The sequence below is a fragment of the Takifugu flavidus genome, chromosome 11, assembly GCF_003711565.1.
Source record: "Takifugu flavidus isolate HTHZ2018 chromosome 11, ASM371156v2, whole genome shotgun sequence".
NCBI lineage: Eukaryota > Metazoa > Chordata > Actinopteri > Tetraodontiformes > Tetraodontidae > Takifugu > Takifugu flavidus.
Genome location: NC_079530.1, coordinates 5,084,770 through 5,093,326, shown reverse-complemented (window position 1 = coordinate 5,093,326; position 8,557 = coordinate 5,084,770). Strand labels below are relative to the sequence as shown.

Genomic DNA, 8,557 nt, shown 5'->3' with positions numbered 1-8,557 from the left:
GTAACCTCCCATGTGTTTTCTTTTCCTCTTTAAGCAAAAGTGCAGTTTTGATTTTTCAGGCTGCTAAATTGAACTTTTATGGATTTGCAGCTGTGGGATGTAAACATTTACACAATCAGTAATGATTATTTTTGTGTTTGTGTGCAGACTCTGAATGCTTAGATGTTCTACAACAATGACTCTCCCCTCTTTTCTGTCTTCTCTCATTTCCTTTCTGCTTGGGGAAGAAGTCTGGGGTCTAAATCGTGTTCAGTATTCTTAACATGGTGGTGACAGGTGGTTGGCCTCACCCTCAGCTCGACTGACTGTGGAATAATGGAAACAAAGGATTCGTGTTGCACTCGCTCGCCCGAGAGCCAAACATTCAAACAGCTCAGGGCTGTTTGGGAATATAGAAAAATATATTCTGCCATTACAGATTCCATGTAGGCGAAGGCTGTGATCCAATATGCTGCAGAAAAAGAAAAAAAAACACGGGGAGGGACAATAAATATATACTGTCTAATGGTGCAACATGGATCCGATCGCAGCGAGGAGGTCGATCTGAATTCCACGGAGACAGAATCTTATGTAGATGATGGCACCTCTGCCTTTCATCTACCTTTTATACATTATACATGATGGTTCTGTGGTGGAAGCATTGTGAAAATGTTCCACTGCAGAGATCAGTGGGAAGAACAGGGATGAGTGTAAACACGAGGAGGAAGAATGCATCTTGTCCTGTATGTTAACGAGATTGATATAGGATGTCCTCCAGGGCTGCAGCGCGCCGGGATTAATGTTTCACACACGCCGATCAAAAGGCCCAGTTGAAGATGCACGGTTAAGGATGTTCCTGCCTTCATCCGTCTCTCCCCAGTTCCTCTCTTTCCCTGAAGCCTTTCTTTTCCTGTTTCTTTTCAATAACAACTCCCAGCTGGCACCATTTGGCGATCTTAATCTGGTGCTATGCAGGTTTTGACTGCATTTTCTTGTTATTGGTGAAGGATACGAAGCCTGAAAGCCACTAGATGGTGTAAGCACTCAGCTCCTGACTACTGTGGCCACAGGTTGGAAGCCAAACGTGGAAACCCACATGTTTTTGGTGGCAACTTGTACATTGATTGATTGATTATTTTTTTATTTTTTGCCCCCTCAGGCTGTGAGAGCCCAGGTTGTCCTTTGAGGCTGCACAAACACACGGAGGAACCCCATAGGCTCGACACACTCGGGCCATCGTTACCTTTTGACCATTAGCTTTAAATCTGAACTTCATGTTTGGTAATATGAGAAAAGTTATGATCACCTGTCATGTCTGAAGAAGCTGTGAATGGATCCACCATTCAGGATCGGCACACTCCTTGTTAAACCCTCATACTTGACCTCTGCCAGCTCATCTGGAGTGTTCGGATAAGAGTGCCAATCGGGTCTCCGGTCGTTCCAATCTCTTCGAATGACATCTGATATGTTTTGAGACAAGGTAGCTGAGCTGTACACCTCACCGCTGCCGGACGCGCGTCATTTAACTTTCAGTCAGATTTATTCAGTCCTGCTGCTACAACAGACTGCTCCGCTCTAGAAATGGATGATTTCACCGCCGCTGTGTTTGCACACACGTTTGTAGGTGTACACAGAACCACCCGAGCGTGTGGAACATAGACACACGGGTCCACAAAGGCACAGCAGTAGGTTACACGTGCGCTGCATCCAAATGTGTGAACGTGCTTTTAGAAACCTTCCCGTCCAGATGGAACCCCACGCTCACACGTGCAGGTAGCTGCTCCTGTTTATTCTTAAGGCCTGAGAGTCTCACCAGTCCATCTGTATTCCTGTGTGTGCGTGATCTGCACGCCAACGATCAGGCTTTGTCCACAGGCGAGCCAGAGGAGGAGCAGAGCAGACTGTGTTGTGTTGGTACCACACACTGCATTTGACTTTTATTCTATTCTTCACCTCCAGGCTCAGGCAGCTGTCCATCCATCCGTCCGTGGTGGAAGGGTGGAGACAAATGTCTTGTGTGGCCGTGTGTGGGATTTAAGGGGAGGTTGTTTAGACGTCTGACCCGTCGTCCTGCTCCAACTGTGTGCGTGTTTGTGTGTGTTTGCTTGCATCTCTTGATGCCTCCTTCCCAGCATCCTTCTGTGCCAGTGCGTCTCTCCCGACAGCGAGCAGAGACGGAAACATGATGTAATATTAGCTCCATGTATTACGCTGCAGAAGAACGTCCAACAACATCAACACTATCATCTCACATGTGCACTGAGCCCATGTAAGATATCCAAGGAAGCTAAATATTCAATGTAAGTTCCCAGAAACAAATGAGTTGATATTAAATATGAATGCATGAAAGTGGAGGGGGTGTGTGGGTTTTCTCCAGGTGCTCCAGTGATGAGTCATCGTTGCTGTAGATGTCCTGTTGGTCTGAAGCCAAGTTCTTGATTCCTAAAGGGACACTTTGGTCGATTTTCACTTTTTGAAGTCGGAAAAAGCTGAGAGTAATTTTTTCCTGAAAGAGAGGTGAGGATCGATGCGGCCAGGGCAGAGGGATCCTGACCTTTCAGTCCAGAGAATTGGCCTCCGAATGCTGCAAAGTTGAACGTTTCTTGTGAGGGACCAGATCAGACCAGATCTGGAAACCCTTCCCGTTGTTTGTTACAAGTGAGGACGGACGGACGGACGGACGGACAAGCTCCATCAGACCACCACCTTCCCATATTCTGGTCCTCCTATTTGGAGGAAATAAAACAGACCTGCAGCACTTTGATATTTGCATAATCTTGCATAATTAAATCTTTGAGAAAATTGGAAAGAAAATTCATATTCATTTTTACCTTTGGCTCTTATTGAGGTTGCTGCTCCTGAGAGAGAACAAACATATGGTGGCACATGACTGGATCACCTTATCAGGATCGGAGCGGCTGGGAGCGTCCATTCTTCTACTCAAGGTGTTCTGAAACCAAAGACGGTTTAATTTGCAGTTCACGTATTAAAAAATCAACACGTTGCACATTTGGTTGTTCAAAAGAACTCTGACAAGAGTCAGATGTGGAGGGCGGTTAACAGTCGGCATATGGATGAAGTTTACATCAGCTGGTTCAGTATCTCTGACTTTTTTACTCTGAATCCACACAGCCAAAAGATTTTCATTTGGGAAATGTCAGGTGACTTTTCCTGTTTTACACAGAAAGATGTTTAGAAAGCAGCTCCATGCCCCGAACATCCCAATTCCTCTTTAGTTTTCAAATGAGTCAGCAGTTTTGCAGACGCACTGTGGTAATTGAGTTATGATGCTCGACATTTTGGGGAAACAGTGGAAGAATGACAGAAAGTGCAGAGAAACTGTAACCGAATAAATTTACGCAAATGTTTGTGTTAAAGCTGTTAACATAATGGGGAAGTGGGATGAAAATGCAGGCAGTAGTATTCCTTACGGGTGATGCTCCGGCTATGGAGGAAGAGGAGGATGAATTCAGGAAGAAATGAAGCGTGAAACTTTATCACATATAGAGTTTAGCCCCAAAGGTGAGAGAGGGTTTGTGATGATCCGGGACTGTTTTTCTCCATTGTTGCAAAGTTAAATATCTCTTTTTTTTAATGAATGGATTCAAGGCTGGATTTCAGATTTTTTTCCCCCACACTCGTGGAACAAAGCTGCACAAGAGGTTTTTTTTTTTTTTTTTTTAATTAAGTTCTCAGAACCCTGCTTTGGATTTTCCTGAAATCTGATGACACACACACACACCATCGGTTAATTCCCTGTGAGAGTGTGAATATTTCAGGAAGAAGGAAAGTTTCCCTCCTGCATCCCTCAAGACCAGTGTTTGTATTTTTACTTATTTTTGCTTCTTGCTTCACTGGTTCCGCGTCCCTGCAGCAGAACTCTGATTTATAGTGTTCAGTTTACTCAGAACCTGCAAACAACTTTCATCCACAGCATCCAGGTGATTTTCAGGTGAATTCTAAAGAATCCAGGGAGAGCAACATTTGTTTTCTTCTTTTTTTTTCTTTTCTTTTTTCTAAAGTTGACACATAAAAGTGGGTTTAATGTGAAATATTCATGTGTTCAGCAGAGCCTGAATGATCTCCAGAGGTGACTCCTCAGTTGTGAACTTCACGTTTCTGAATAAATATTCAGGAAAATGAAAGAGAGGCTTCAGCCAGTCAAAGCATTAACACATCGTTTTCACAACATTAAAGTTTCTCTTGGTACCACAAATTAGAACATTTTAAAACTCTAAAATGGGTGCAAGTTTTAGAATGTCCTCATTTCTAGCAGAAACAGCAGCAACACAATGATGGACCATGCTGCAGGAAAGTTCTAAAGTCTTGAAGACTGTCCATCAACCTACAAATCAAAACAGTTGCTTGAAGTGAAATGTGGCTGAGCCCTGAAGGAAAAAAGTTAATATCTGAAGGGCTCATCTTCACAGGGCCCTATATACACATCTGTGGGTTTGGTACCTGGCTCAAGGGTACCTGGGCAATGCTCTGAAGGTGTTCTGGCACCTCCCTAACTACCAGAACACCTTTATGTTTTGCCTGCCCTGGGGTTTGAACCAAGAACTCGCTGCTTCTCAGCCCAGGTCCCAACAGACCACCACCCAACTAGCTGGATGTATGGAATAGAAACACAGCAGACAAACAATTTGGTGAGTCGCAAATGTGACACAAAAGGATTAAGAATTATTAGAGCAACTCAAGACAAGTCACACTTGTTCCATTCAAATTTAAAAATCTGGCTCGGCGACCTGCTGCTGCACCAGGAGGGAGCACCAGGAGGGAGCTTGAGTCCATGTGAGACGAAAAGAAGGTGTCAAGGTACCTGCTCTTGGATATGTGCTGTTTAATTAGTGGAGTCCAGAATATATGAATCCTCCTTTTTGATTTGATGGTGCTTTCAATGCTACATGCTAACAATGCTAACAACAAAGGCTTTATGGAGTCTGTCTTGTTTCTAAAGCAGAAATCTTACAAATGTGCCTCCTTCCAGTCACAAATCTCAACTTCCCAGGTAGAAAAACAACTGACCAGTAGCTCAATGTGAGGTCTGACTTGGAACTCGGGTATAATCTATAATGAATCAGCCAGCAGTTTAAACCTCATCAGGAATCCTGTTGGTGTGTTTTTACTGGACTAAGCTGGAGTTGGAGTCTTTGTTGCAGGAGACTTCATCATGGTTTGTTATGTTGTGTTTCTGCCCTTATCCATCCCAGTGCAGAAACCCGCCGATGCACATGGGTCACAGGTGCATCTTCCTGCAGCGATGTGTCTTTGGTCGACTCATCAGTCTTGAGTTTTACTCGATTTATCCAATTCACATACTGATGAAGGATCCCAGCGTGCAGGAGGAGAAATAAGACCTTTCTCCTCCGACCTCAACCTTGCAAATGTGTGCTGGGAGAGGTGAGTAGGTGCCCAAGTCAAGCTAGGGGAGAGCTTAGGAGAACAACATGAAACAATGTCTCTTCAGAGCATTGGTTAGGAAGGAGGACGCAGCCTGTGACAGTAATGTCGTCTGGCGTTGACAGTGGTCCTTCAGGCATGAAAACACGTTAAAATGAGGTTGCCGGTGTTAAAGTAGCTTTGGTGATGCATGACTAAAAACATTTGAATGGTAAATCCACAATAACAGTGCAGCTTCCTAAGCTCTGCCTTTATTCAGCCAGTCTGCCCGACACTGCAAAGTTCACTCAGAGTTTCTGCCTCTTGGCTCTGATCACCTTCCCTTTCTTACAACAAACTCCTCTCTCATTTATGCTCATGTGCTCACTCGCTTGGTTCAATTTTCTCTTGTTAAATTCTACAGTCAGCCAGACAGACGGACTCTCGGCTGGACAAACATAAGGCTGATGGAACACAGATGCGTTCTCGGTTGTGTTTGAGCTGCTTGTGTTGTTTCTCATTTCATGTGAGGATGCTGTGTCTCATTGGTTATTAGCCATTAAAGCGGCTGCTGCGGGGTGTCTGGATGGAAAATAAAGGCTCCGTTCCTCTAACTGGCCCTGCTGACCTGCACCACCGGTGCTCCAGCAGTCTAATGGGGCTCTGAAAGGTTTTGTGTTGTTAAAGACAGAACTAAATATTTTCCTGACCAGATTGGGGCCAACATCACTTACACACACATGCACACACGCATGCACATGCACAGTCTGATCAACTATTAATGCTCTCATTTCCTTTAATTATCTTCTCCGTCAGAGCTTCAGCTCCAGCAATTAGCCAACAGTCCTTGTGCCTCTGGGATCTCAGGCCCAGACTCCTGCTGGCATGCAGGGTCACGATGGCCGTGCACTCATGCACATGCTCACTTGGCGATATCCGAGCAATGGCAGAAGGTTCTGCAATTTCTGGATCTCAAAGAAGAGGCTAACACCCAGGAGGACATGCGTGAGTTCCTGCCTTTGCTGCTCAGGTCGCTTTATTATCAATTTTATGAGCGAACCTTCCTCAAACCGCACAGGACAGCTGATCGGATGGCTCGATTCAATCGGGTCAATGCTGAAATGGAAGGATTGCTGGGCTGTAAGAAGATGAAATGATGTGTTGGCAGAATGATCAAAAGGCTTCTGAAGTATCCTGGTGTTTCAGGCTTTCATCAGAGGCACCTCCGATGATCCATCAGGTCATATCAAATGCATGTGATTGACAGCTTTACGTGTCTTCCAGGTGGCTGAGACAGAGAGTTTCTGTCCCAGCCAGGCGGGGACACAAAGGCTGGATGACTGGATTCACTAGCCTCTTTCCACCAGGAGCAGCCCAGAGAGTGGAGGAGGGCTCGTACAGACGTACAGACAGGTGAAGTGCAACCATGGTAACAGCTGAGGCCATCCATTCATTATAAACTACAAGTGTGTGTGTGTGTGTGTGTGTGTGTGTGCACGCATGTCTTCACACATTCCAGGTTTGTATTTTCCAGCAGAGAAGCTATAAATGAGCGTTCTTCCTGTCCTGTCCTGATCAGTCAGTCAGCAACAGTTGACAGCAAAAATCACAAATGTGCAGGCCGGCAAAACAATCAGTGAGTGAAGGTTGATGTACAGTATAACAGGAGGAAAGTGGTGAGTTTGAGAGGAACAAAATGAAAAGTCCAGGAAGCAGAAAGAGATGAATAAAACATTTAGAATGCTGGGATTGATGTCACGATGCAACGAAGAGAAGGAAAGAAATGAAAGGAAGGATTAGCAAATGATGGATGGATGGAGGGATAGAGGGATAGATGTGGCACAAAAATGAACGTCATTTTGTTTTTACTTCTGCTTCCTTTTTTTACCCTTTTACTTCATGACTGTTTCTGTCAGCTCTCAGCAGACGGGGGCTCCAGCTTGACTGACTGACTGACGCAGAAGAGTAAAACAGACTGTCATCAGTTGACATCAACGGTCATTAAAATCTAAAATTTGGCTCAGAATTCTTCATCAAACTGGCTCTAAACTTGATGTGAAGTAGATTTAAAGCCACAAACTGTCTGTGAAATGTTTTAACAGACATATGAATGTAATCAGAATATTGTGGCAGGACAAAAAAAGATTCCACGCAGTTGTTCCCTTGTTTTCTTTATTGAACTCCAAAAAAAAATATGGGTGCGGAACACGTCCCCAACCCATAATCCTCCTGTGTGAGAGGTACCTGCGTGCCCGCCACAATGTAACCTTTTAAGGATCAGCCATGATTCCATCTCAATTCAGCTAATGTGGACAACAATCTAGCACTTCAGCCAACTGTTAAAAAACTTCCTGAACCTTCTGATCAAATTGTTATTATTCATGTTAATAAGATGCTAAACATTGCATAAAGAACAACTATCAATAATCTTTATTCCTCTTTTCCTGCGGCGGGCGGGAAAGAAAATGCATCGCTGCAGCACATCCTCAGTGATGTGTTACCAAACAGCTGTCTTCATAATTTAAATCCTGAATGGAAGTAATGTCGTCGAAATCATCCTCCGAAGTGTACTCAGACAGGCGCACGAACGAAGTTTACCACAAATTGAGACCAAACGTCAAAGTTCCTTTTCTACCTTGGCCAAGGGGAGTCCCGCTCCGTTACAGACACGTCTGCTGCCGCGCTGTCCCGGGGGCTCTCCCTCCACCCCAGCATTGTCTCTTTTATTAAAACAGACATGATTACATGGCAGGAGGCGTTTCTTTAGTTCCATAGTTTGCATCAACCGAGTCACATTGCCCATATTTGACCATATTGAAGCGGCTATCGGCCTACGCACAGGTGCACAGCCTTGAGAACTCTAACCCAAGCAGATATCACACATTATTGTTTTGTCCTTCTCACAAACACGCTCACATACAGTTTCCCCGGTCCACTTTACCCCAGTTAATCCTTCTCGCATTATCTACGAAACGACTCTACTTTTATTAAAATAGCTATAACATAAAATGCAATTCGCTATATTTCACAACATTCTTGGGATCAGTAGATCCCTTTTCTAGAGTAGGAGTAATAAAGCGTACACACAAAGCTCAGATATATGGGATACAACAGCAGCCACACGTCATAATAACAGCTGTAAAGGTGGCTAAAGAAGTAAGTATAGGAAAAATCAACCCTTTCCATTTGCCAAACA

The 8,557-nt window shown here is 44.4% G+C and overlaps 1 long non-coding RNA gene across 1 annotated transcript; it reads left to right on the top strand.

Annotated features, from left to right (window-relative positions):
- The first annotated feature begins 4,741 nt into the window (after nucleotides 1-4,741).
- On the top strand, nucleotides 4,742-8,112 carry LOC130534124 (uncharacterized). The gene is made up of 2 exons (XR_008952810.1): nucleotides 4,742-6,366; nucleotides 6,646-8,112. It is a non-coding gene; the product is annotated as an uncharacterized LOC130534124 (long non-coding RNA).
- Nucleotides 8,113-8,557: the final 445 nt, after the last annotated feature.